The sequence below is a fragment of the Cucurbita maxima genome, unplaced genomic scaffold (assembly GCF_002738345.1).
Source record: "Cucurbita maxima cultivar Rimu unplaced genomic scaffold, Cmax_1.0 Cma_Scf00153, whole genome shotgun sequence".
Classification (NCBI taxonomy): Eukaryota; Viridiplantae; Streptophyta; class Magnoliopsida; order Cucurbitales; family Cucurbitaceae; genus Cucurbita; species Cucurbita maxima.
Genome location: NW_019272169.1, coordinates 67,138 through 79,502, shown reverse-complemented (window position 1 = coordinate 79,502; position 12,365 = coordinate 67,138). Strand labels below are relative to the sequence as shown.

The following is a 12,365-nucleotide window of genomic DNA, read 5'->3' as shown; positions in this document are numbered from 1 at the left end:
GTAGCAAGTCCAACAAATATATATTTACCTTCATAAGTACAGAGGATCATTAGATCTAGCTACCTAGGGATAATTCGCTCTAGCATGCCTGCAAAACCATTGCACCCAACAAGTACTACTTCCTAAATTTGTATGGTTACGACAAGTATGTTGCGTGCCTTCTCGAGCTTGATTACAGTCGTAACAGAGTCCAAAAAATACGAATTATCTATAGAGAGACCTAGTTCACAGTAAAATAGGATTAGCACTAGAATCGGGATGAAAAATAGGTGAAAACAGGGCACTCACGCGCCTGCAAGCGCTCATAAGGGGCTCCCACACGCCTGCACACTTCCCCACGTGTAGGGCGTACGCACGGTCAACGCAGGCAATGCGCGGGCAGAGGCGCATCTCGATCCCTAGCGGACGTAGACTTACCCCTTGAATTTTCTGGGCGTGACACGTTTTGAACAAGGACTTGTGGTAGGTTTCGGGTTGGACTGCAGGTCGTCGGGTTGCTTCACAGAGCGCGGGTCGAGTTTTTGGGTCAATAGTCTGACGCGTGTCAGCGGAGGCCCCAGAAGTGTCTCTCCACCAGTTGCTTGATACGTGTCCTCACGTTCCGGCGACCCCGTGTTCGTCGCCAATTGCCTGAGTTCATCCAATTTCAAGATTCTGGTCAAATTCTATATCAACCTATTTATTTTGGATTTTTCTATCTTCCAAACTGTAACTCGAATTAAATTCGTTCCTTCATAAGAATTCAAGATCTCATGTCCGCCTATCCAGATATATTTTTATTGTATTTTTTTATACTCACAGTACTTAATAAATGAAGTCGAAAACTAAGAAAAATTCAGTTTCTTACCGAAGTAGGACTGTTTCTCGATTTTGTTTTCCTCTAAAAACTTACAAGACTCCTCACCTAAAGTATTGCAACTAGATTATTAAGGTTTAAATCATCTAAAACTCTCCGATTTATGGTGAAATCTTGAAACAAGAGAGATCGCGGACTCACCTCGCATTCTTACCCGTTTCTTGCTGGAAACGAATGATCCAACGCTCAGACCACTCCTCTTGATACTCTGAGTAGCTCTAGTAGGAGACCTAAGATTGAGGGTGCTTCAATTCGGTTTTAGGGCGTTTCTCCCTCTTCTCCCTCTTCTCCCTCTTCTTCCTCTTCTTAAAAACCCTAACTATTCATTTCTTTCTCTTTCTATTTTTTATTATTTTTTTTTATTCTTTTCTTTTTCTTTTCCCTTCTTCCACGTCTAACGAGACCCCCTCAAAGTTATATGTATGGGGCAAAATTACCTTTTTCCCCGTTGACTTTGATCAAAATTTCAATTACATTACCATTTTTTAATTTTTTTTTTTTAAGTTAATTGATGCATCACGAGCATTTCTTTCTTCTGCACCGATTTGAAAATAACACTCTAAGTTCTACAATAAAATCTAGAAACTCACAATGGTTAAGAAGGTGCTAATCACAAGGATAGAGCGAATTGTACCTGTTAGGCTTGGGGTGTTACAAATTCTCCCCTCCTTAAGAACTTTTGTCTCCGAAAGTTGGTTGTTCCTGAAAGAGTTTAAGGCAAGACTTCCTAACATCATCATCCCGCTCCCAGGTAGCCTCACTATCCAGATGATTACCCCACAAGACTTTGACAAGGGGAATCTCCTTGTTTCGCAATCGCTTGACATCTCGAGATATAATTTTGATTGGGGCCTCTTCGTAAGATAGATCCTCACGAAGCGGAAGTGCTTCGTCCTCAATGATGTGCGTGGGGTCTGGCGTGTACTTTCTCAACATGGATACATGAAATACGTTATGCACAGTGGCAACAGTGGGTGGCAACACCAACCTGTACGCTACAGCACCATTCCTCTTAAGGATTTCGAAGGGACCTACGAACCTAGGGCTAAGTTTACCCTTTTTCTCGAATCTTAACACTTTCTCATGGGTGCTACCTTTAGGAAAACATGTTAGCCCACCGCAAACTCGATGTCCTTTCTTCGAGTGTCGACGTAACTCTTTTGTCAACTTTGTGCAGTAAGTATCCTTGATCTGATTTTCTGGACTGCCGCGTTTGTGACCTGAACCAATTTCGGTCCCATAAGTTGTTGGGTTCCAACCTCTTCCCAAAACACTGGTGTCCAGAACCTCCTCCCATACAAGGCCTCAAACAGGACCATCTGAATCGTTGCTTGATAATTGTTGTTATAGGCAAACTCCATGAGGGGTAGGTGTTCATCCGAACCACCAGCGAAATCCATTATACACTCCCTGAGCATGTCCTCTAATACTTGATTCAACCTCTTTGTTTGTCCATCTGTCTGAGGATGGAAGGTCGTACTGAAACGAAGTTAGGTGCCTAAGGCTTTCTGTAAACCATTCCAAAACTGAGAGGTAAACCTAGCATCGCGATCAGACACAATGGAAGTAGGCACGCCATGCAAACGAACTATTTCTCGAACGTATAACTGAGCCCATCGATCCACTCGAAATGTGCTTTTACCCGGGATAAAGTGAGCTGTTTTTGTGAGTCTATCAACAATGACCCAGATCACATTAAAACCTCGTCGAGTCTTAGGCAATCCTGATATGAAATCCATACTCACTTTCGCCCATTTCCACTAGGGTTTTGGTTCATTATATACCAAAAAAAACTTGTGTTGAACAAGCTCTTAATCCTCTTTGGGAAGGTAATTTAAGGTTAATATCCATGCAAAAGATTAAATGAACATCTCACTATAATTGGCTATGATTCTAAAAAAAATAAAAGAAAATGAAGATTTAATATATATTTTATTTATTAAATCTATCTTCAAGTAAATCTACAGAAAGTCTCAACTGGGTAAAGACCATTCTCATTTTTTTACTCCAATCTGTTGTTTTTCAGTTTTCTTAAAGATGGCTTAAGGAGAGATAATTGTGGGATGGGATGAGATGTTAGTGGAGAGGAGTGAGGAAAGTTTTTTTTTTTTTTGGTTTATTTATTTATTTATTATTATTATTTTAAATATTTTTTTATAATTATTTTTGTTGGCTTATATCTTTATTTATTATTTATTTATTTATTATTATTATTATTATTTTGCTATGACATTCGCATAACCATCATTTATTACATAAACTTCGAAAAACGCTTAAAACAACTATTCTCTGGAAAACGCACCCATGTCCTTACGTATTTAAATACGAAATACTGAAATTAAGAGAAAATAAGAGCAATACAAAATAATTTAAAACAATGAAATGCATAACAACCTATTCTAACCTAAACCTAGAAATTTAAATATGAATCTACCCTATCCACGTGCCACAGTCTCTGCTCGTGAAGCAACCGTCCTCCGTAAAAGTGCACCTTGCCTTGATCTGAAAAATAATGTGGCACACGACTTGAGTATTTCAAAGAATGCTAAGTGGCCCCACTATAGGGAGCCATGCAAATGAAAACACAAACAATCATTATTTAGGGACCTATCTATCTCTATCATCATAGGGGTGGCCTCTAGTCTCGGACAAAGAGAGCACATGAATGAGTAAAGATGACATTCGAAGAAAAGCAATCCAGAGTATAGATGAATGAGAAAATCTTAAAAAGAGTTGAAAGTTACTACCTATATCAAAGAGGTGCACTTTCCTTTTTGGTGTTTCAACTATAGGAACTCCGAATTCAACTAGAGCAATTTTATGATGGGTGACCTTTTGAGAATTTTTGTAGCAAACACGTGATTGAGGACAAAACGTGTTAGAAGGACTCATGTTGGATTGCGTTCATAGTTTTTACTATTAGAAGCGAGGAGTAAGTAACCTGACCATATCGTCACGGGAATCCTAGGGCCATTAAGTACCAAATTCATATTTCGAATTTTGGGTATGAGTCATTGCAATTAGAAGCTCAAAACCCGACCAAATTATAACATTAAAAGAATTCTGATATCCCAAAAGATTCCTCTCGCTACTGTAGACTTCAAATATACAAAATCTTAGGTCTATAAAGAAACCCAACAACACTATGTTGAATTACTACATGGGTGAGCAATCCAACATAAAAGAATAAAAAAGTAGGTTTTTGTGGTTCGGAGATTTTATTTCATTTTTTCCAAGGGTGTATAATTCAAAGATACCCGAAGGAATATTTCTCAAGTAAAATCCATCATCAAATGCTACATAAATGCAGTTTTTAAAGTCACACCATGGAGAAAGCTAATACTAGTTCCCGGGCCAAAATCCTCAAATGAAGCATGTCCATTCTAACCATTAAAATTGCACCAAAATAAAGTCGTACGCCAAAAGTTCATTGTGAAGCTCTAGTTGAATCGGGCATGCTTGTCCAAAATGCTTTCGCTCAAACGTCATCTCTTGACTTGCAATGAACATTTAAAACTTAGTTTGTTTGATAATTGTAGATAGCCACTTGTCATTCGCTCCATGGTTCTTGCCCTTTGCTCCCTATAGCTTGTATCTTGGATCCTGCAAAACGTGTATTAATAATAATGGATCCTTCAATTTTTCTTTAGATACTCGAGGCTCTTTTGTTGATGCTTAGCCATTTAGGTTTTTGTTCATTATACACCCAAAAAAAAGTTGTGTGGAACAAGCTCTTAATCCTCTTTGGGAAGGTAATTTAAGGTTAATATCCATGCAAAAGATTAAATGCTATGAGAGTTTTGAGTTTGGATATTCTTATGTGTTGCATAGTTATAAATATCGATTCTTTTTTATTTGCTATTTTTGATTGAGATGAAAAACAAAGCTGTCCTAATTTTAATTAAAAAAATAAAGGAAACCACAAATGAGACTGTTTGATTTTCTATATTTTCTCCTTAATTAGCACAAATTATCTCAAGCACATTAAGGCAGTGTTATAAATGGTTCTTGACTATATTTATCATATTTTCTTGGCATTGAACTGGAAATAAAAATAGATAAGACAAAGAAAAATAGATAAGAAGTAATACTCGAATTTTTTGATAAATAAATAAATAAATAAAATAAATAAAATAACAACATATGGGCAAAAGGGTGTAGAAAAAGAAAGAAAAGAAAAAGAGAGAGAGAAAGGAGAAAAGAGAAAGGAGAAGAAGTTAGGGTTTGGGAGAGAGGAATAGTAGAGAAGACAACCTGTTGTTGGAGATCTAATCCAAGGCAAGAAACTTCGAAGCAATACTCCTCTCGGTGCTAGAAAAGAAGTTTGGGTGGTGGATCCACTCATTCCAGCAAGAAAATCTAAGAACGGACAAAGTAAGATTCTGAACTTCGTGTTTTGATTTTATCTAGATCTAAGAAATTTCATGAGCGTTAGATCTGGAGTTTTTGAGGTATGTAACTAAAATAAGATTCACACAGGTCTTTTGAAGTTTCTGGACGAAAATTGGAGTTTCAAGAAAACGTTATTTTCGGTAAGAACTCGTGTTTTTCCCCAAGTTCGAACTCAAATAATAAGACCTGTGATTACAAAAAAAAAAAAATACAAGAAAAATATATTGTAGAAATAGAGTATGAGATCTATAATATTCATGAAGAGAACTTGTTGATTCGGATTATGGATTGGAAGATATAAAAATCAGAAGAAAATGGATCGAAAACGCCAAAACTCACGTTTCTGGAAAATTGGAAAAAAACGCAAGAAGAGAGAGGAGGAATCGCCGCCACATGTCGGCCGACGTACGGAGGAGCGCGGCAGGACCGACGAGCGACACGTGGCGACCGCAGGCTGGAGAAGCGCATCAGGCGCGCGCAATCGGGTCGGCCTGTGTTCGAACTACTCGAACCGGCCCGACCGGTCGCTAGCCTGCGACTGCGTGGGAAGTCACGCGTAGTACACCCTCTAGAGCGTGTCAGTGCGTGTGTAGGAGAGTGAGTGACCATTATCCCTCCATTCGACCTCCGTTTGCTTGTTCTTTGCCTCGATTTCAACTCTGATCCTATTTTTATGTGAATTAGAACCTATCAAGGAAATTCCAGAATTTTTGGAACCTTTTCCGGCAAATGATTCGAGCTTGGGAAGGCACGCGTCAACCATGTAAGTAGCCATTTGAATTCCCACGAGCAATACTTGTAGGAACCGCTAGGAACATGCATGCATGCTACCACCCATAAAATTAGCTAGCCGAACTTAGCATATTAGTACGAAAACTGTGCAAATAAAATGATTAAGGAAAGCTAGATATGAAATATTTATTAAATCTGTTTTGATTGAGATTCTGATAAAGTATGTATGCATGAGGAGGATGGAAAACTTGTGAAATCTGCGCTCCAGGTAAAGGTGGACGTTATCTTCCCGTTGAGCATGTTTGTTAATATTGCATGAACTGCTGCGTGTTAACTCCTATGCATGATGATGGCTTGTGTTATCTTTCTTGATGAACAGGGAGAAATTATGAGCTTAGATTAGGGTATTTGTGACTAGGTAGGCTAGATGAGACCCTAGATTGGGGGACCTCTAGAATACCGTGCATTTTGACCCGCGAAACGATTACCGGCGGATCCAGAGCCTAGAATTCGAAACCTGATAGGTTTGTGAGACCTTGCACGAGAATCCTAAAGATGCATGAATCCAAGTCTAAGCCACCAAGTTCCACCCTAGAAAGAATAGTAGGTCACCACGGTAACTGTAGGTAGCCCGCTAGAGTTTAGCAGTGTGGATAGTGTCATCAGAACCTCCACTTCCCTCTCTGCTTTGATACCGTACCGTCGAGACAGAGCTCCGGTACGGAGATCGTTGAGCTTGGCAGATCCGGATAGGGAAGTGTGAAAGGTGCCCAGACCTAGTGGTGATAGCTAAGGGGTATTCTGAACAGGTTTCTTGGGCCGTAGAAACCCGTCCCTAAGCAGGGGACGTGGAGCCACGTAGGATAACTCAGTAGCTGACCGACACACAGGGGGTCGCACCCCGTTTAGTGGATGTATGTTCCCATGTGAGGGTCGTCAACTAACCTCCACGGATGATGTTCAGAGAGAGTCACATATTCAGATCCAGCCATATGATCCCTCAGATTTACTTATGAGGTCGCGCCTCACCTCAGGACACTGATCATTTCACTGCATAAGATAGGCAAACCTCTTAAGATACAGAAAAGAGAGTTGTAGCATGATTTGCACTCACTAAAATCTAGAGATAAAACCGTGTATACTCACTAAGTTAAGGATGCGAAAAGAGCCAACAAGTAGGTTGCTTACTGAGTATATTTTTATACTCACCCCTTTCTTCCTTTTTTTTTTTTCAGGTACCAGTCGATACGGGAAGGTGTTCGGGAGTTGCACTGTCACAGAGGGGTGTCGTTCCAGAGCGTTAGTCCCTTGTCGGTCTTTTAGAGTCCTTCGTTCGTTTTCATATTTGGAGTCTTTTGTATTTCATTTTATATTTGCAATTCCTATTTGTAACATTTGACTTTGATTTTATATTTAATTTTGGCGTCCTTGATTTCCTTTTCTTGTTTTAAAATTTTCCAGATTGTTACCTTCTATTTTATTTTTTTATTTTTTATTTGTTTTCAATTTCGTCTTTTTAGTCACGATTCTGTCTTTTGAAGCCTTGAAAGTCAGGTCCTGACAGATTGGTATCAGAGTAGTCGGGTTTTCGATTCTGTAGACTTTTCCTAGGATAGAGAGTCGTACACCTCTATGACTCAGCTCGACGACATGGCTCGCCGCGACCAGGTACGCAATCTAACCTTGTTTAGTAGGTTATGATATGATGTAACGCTAGTAAGAACTTGATGTATGTTTTGGGTTAACACTTTAGGGTGTTAAAAGTGAACATTCCCTCTATATGTTGATGCTAGATTCGGGTTATTGTGAGGAGGCCGAGAGGGGTCTTGTTTTAGTTTACTGGCCTTAGGAAGACAGAAAGGTAACTCCGCAGAGTGCGTGACGTCCAATACATAGAAATGTACATGAGACTTTTTAAGGCCCAGTATGAGATGATATACCTATGACCCAGCCACCCATGGCCATAATTCTAGATGTCAAGCATGCCTCCGTGGAGATCACATAGTAGACCCAGACAACATCATTCTTACAAGTAAGGGCGACCACTGTAGGAATTAAGCACCCCTCAAGCAAACCATTTTCACGAGTGAGTTTGGTTAAGTTGGAAGTCGAGAGATAAGATTCACCAACAAAGAGAGTGAAGCTATGGAGGCCATGGCTTCAAGGTTGGTTGGAGTCTTCATGATATAAGTTCAGGCTTAAGGACTTCCATAAGTGAGATGTGCGCTTTTATGCCACTAATGAGTCATGGGGTGTAGGATATTCCTACTAAAGGATCACCTAATGGATGACAAGTCGTTTTGGACCTTGGTGGAGAGGACCGAGTTGGAAAGCAGCATGTGGTTATCAGGACCATAAAATTGTGTTATAATATATCCTTTGGTCAGGGCATGTATGCTCACAAGGTAAAGGACGTGGAACTGTCAAGGTAGTCAGTGAACCTCAGGGTTGAGAACAGCAAGAAAAGAGGTCAAGCTATGGCCATGCCTTCGCTTTCTAAAGGAAGAAAGTCCAGATGAGTGTTAATAAGAACCAACCCTTGTGTAGGTAATCTGGACTACAAAGAGTAGAACTTCAGTTTCATACACGAGTGTAATGCTAAACTTTTGAAGCATTCTCAAGTAGAGGTAGAACTTCCAAACAACGTAATTTTGGAAACTACGTGAAGGATAGTGAGATGGAGATTTGTAAACATGTATAGTAAAGACATGATGTCTCAGAGAAGACACTAGACGTAGTATCCTCAGAGTTTGAGGGAGGCTAGCTACCAAACAAGAGTTTTCAGAGAGTTCCTTAGGATCCTGTGCAAGAACTTGAAAGGTTCACATGCTCGAAAAAGCCAGTGGTCAGATATCACTACGAGAGAAAATGTGACTAGCTCAGTCATAAAAGATACTACTGGGGTTAACCGATGTGAATGTAGAGAACTCATGTAAGGACCCTTACTCCCAAAAGAGCCCGTACTTAGCCTAGATGGGTATTAGTACTTAAGCGAGTCACGTTACAAGGCGTCTCGCTGAGAAGAAAGTTGGCTAAATGAGATGAAACTACAAGGATATTTTGGAGAAGTAGTAAAAACCGTCTCGACAAGGTCGGGATATCACCAGATAAGAACCAAAGGGGAAGACATAGACGCCGCTATGGACATTATGACCTATCTCTAATATCATAGGGGTGGCCTCCAGTCTCGGACAAAGAGAGTACATGAATGAATAAAGATGACATTCGAATGAAAGTAATCCCGAGTATAGATGATTGAGAAAAGCTTAAAAAGAATTGAAAGTTACTATCTATATCAACGAGGTGCACTTTTCTTTTTAGTGGCTCAACTGTAGGAACTCTGAATTTAACTGGAGCCATTTTATATTGGGTGACCTTTCGAGAATTTTCGTAGCAAACACGTGATTGAGGATAAAACGTGTTAGAAGACTCATGTTGGTTTGTGTTGATAGTTTTTACTCCTAAAAGCGAGAAGTAAGTAACCTGACCATATCGGTCACGGGAATGTTATGGCCATTGAGTACCAAATTCAGATTTCAAATCTTGGGTATGAGTCCTTGCAATTAGAAGCTAGAAACCGGACCAAATTATAACATTAAAGAATTCTAAAATCCCAAAAGAAGTGTCCCACTGCTGTAGACTTCAAATATATAAAATCTTAGGTTTTTGTGGGAGGGAGATTTTATTTCATTTTTCCAAGGGTGTATAATATACACGAAGGAATATTTTTCAAGTAAAATCCATCATCAAACGCTGCCCAAATGCAGTTTTTAAAGTCACACCATGGAGAAAGTCAATGCTAGTTCCGGTGCCAAAATCCTCAAATGAAGCATGTCCATTCAAACCATTAAATGCACCAAAACAAAGTAGTAAACCAAAAGTTCATTTTGAAGCTCGAGTTGAATTGGGCTTGGTTGTCCAAAACGTGTTCGCTCTAATCGTCATCTCTTGACTTGCAATGAACATTTAAAACTTAGTTTGTTTGATAATTGTAGATAGACACTTGCCAATTGCTCCATGGTTCTTTCCCTTTGCTCCCTATAGATTGTATTATGGATCCTGCAAAACGTGTATTAATAATAATATGCTTGATTCCAAAGCAAACAATAAAATAAGCAATAGCCGGTTAGAAGCTTCAATTTTTCTTTAGATACTCAAGGCTCTTTTATGGATGCATAGCCATTTGGGTTTTTGTTCATTATACACCCAAAAAAAACTTGGGTTGAACAAGCTCTTATTCCTCTTTGGGAAGGTAATTTAACGTTAATATCCTTGCAAAATATTAAATGCTATGAGAATTTTGAGTTTGGATATCCCTATGTGTTAGCATAGTTATAAATATCAATTCTTTTTTATTTACTATTTTTGATTTTGATGAAAAACAAAGTTGTGCTAATTTTAATTAAAAAAATAAAGAAAACCACAAGGAGACCATTGCATTTTCTATATTTTCTCCTTAATTAGCATAAATTATCTCAGGTAAATGATGGCAGTGTTATAAATGGTTCTCTTAACCATATTTATCATATTTTCTTGGCATTGAAACTGAAGAAAAATAGATAAAAATTCCATTTTTTTGAGTTTGATTTGGGTAAAAATTCCATCCTTTCTGTCAAATATACATTTATTTTTGGTGTATATACTTTGAAATTTATTTCATTTTTGTGCGTTATATTTTTCTATAAGATCGAAAGTATGATATTCAAGTTCACATCAATATCTTATTCTTCCTTAACAAATTGAATATTTTGACATGAGTATTTTTATCTTAAAAATTTCCATATAAAACGATTAGTAAACTTTTTATTAGAGTAATGTTGCAGCAAGCACGTCACAACTCTCACACAAAAAAAAGGATTTGATGTGAAGTAAGGCGAAGGTGATGCTTTTGTCTAAAAAGTTCATGGATGAATGAGCTGGTACACATTTGTTTAACCATTATACAAGAAAAAACCCTTCTTATCTGCACGCCAAATGCAGTGCCAATAGTTGCATCGTTCTTGAAGCCAAAGTTCATTCTCTGGCTAAAAAACCTCGAACGAAAGCTTCCCATAATTGCTGCTAAAGTTACTCCAAAACAATGTCGTCGGCCAGAAATTCTCTTTGAATTCCTAGTAGTATTCCTCATTGCATTTTCTATATTTTCTCTTTAATTAGCATAAATTATCTCAAGCACATTAAGGGAGTGTTTCTCTTAACCATATTTATCATATTTTCTTGGCATTTAACCCGAAGAAAAATAGATAAGAATTCCATTTTTTTGAGTTTGATTTGAGTTATATAGTTTTTGGGTAAAAATTCCATCTTTTTTCTAGTCAAATCTACATTTATTTTTAGGTTTTAATAATAATAAAAATAAATAAACAAAGAATAATTATAAAAATATATATATATACATACATCAAAATAATAATAATAATAATTCATAAATAATTAACGAAAAAGTATACTTAAAAATAAAAATAAAATTTTTCCACCTCTCTCCACTAACCTTTCATCCCAACCGCATCCTCTTTACTCAGCCCCACAATATCTTGGTCCAAAATAAACGTTTCAACCGAAGAGGATGATTTACCTAGAGATTTTGGTCTGTTATTACCGTAAAATATCTCAGATTTCTCGTTTATAGTTATGGTTATAAGAAATTAATTTAGGATCAAATCTTTTTTCATATTTTACCAGATCATGTAATAATCAGATCACAATTCAATTAATTAGATTTTTTTATTAGCAATTTATAAGAAATAAAGTTAGAATCAATAAAATTTTAGTTAGATTCATAAATATGTGAAGATAGTAACTAAACAATGATTAAAATTGGCCAATAATATCAGTTTAAAAATGAAAATAAATATAGAGTTAGAGTAATATCTTATTTACATAATTGAAAATGTTTTCAGAACTGAAAATCTATTTACAGAATCAAAATAATTACAAAGAGGGAGGAGGGAATATTGAGAGACGATTTGTTGAATAGAATAAAAATTATATATATATATATATATATATATATATATATATATATAAAACGACATGGAACTCCATTAAATTTTGTCCAACAGTAAATATCATAATTTTAACAATGTAAATTAGAAAAATAATTTATAGAGTTCAAACTTGGAACGGATGTCATGGACTCACATAGCTTGACTTAGATTTCAAAGAACAGAATCAAACTTTCATTAAGGATATATACGTGACAACGACTTAAGCTAACCAGGTAAGTGACCTTACTATCGGCATGGTTATATTTGATGTTGCTACGTGCCCCGTGGTTCTGCATGTGTCATATATATTGATATGTGTGTATTGTCTGTGGATCGATATGCTTCTTATATGTTATGCATATGTTATAATATGTGAATTGTATGGTATGATGTGTTCA

General features: G+C 37.3%; 1 long non-coding RNA gene across 1 annotated transcript in view; it reads left to right on the top strand.

The window, feature by feature from the left end:
• Window positions 1-7,390, top strand: part of LOC111473742 — a 22,800-nt gene extending 15,410 nt beyond the window's left edge. Inside the window, exons 2-3 of the long non-coding RNA XR_002715762.1 lie at window positions 5,933-6,011; window positions 7,216-7,390. This is a non-coding gene — a long non-coding RNA (uncharacterized LOC111473742). The remainder of the gene's footprint in view (window positions 1-5,932; window positions 6,012-7,215) is intronic.
• Window positions 7,391-12,365: the final 4,975 nt, after the last annotated feature.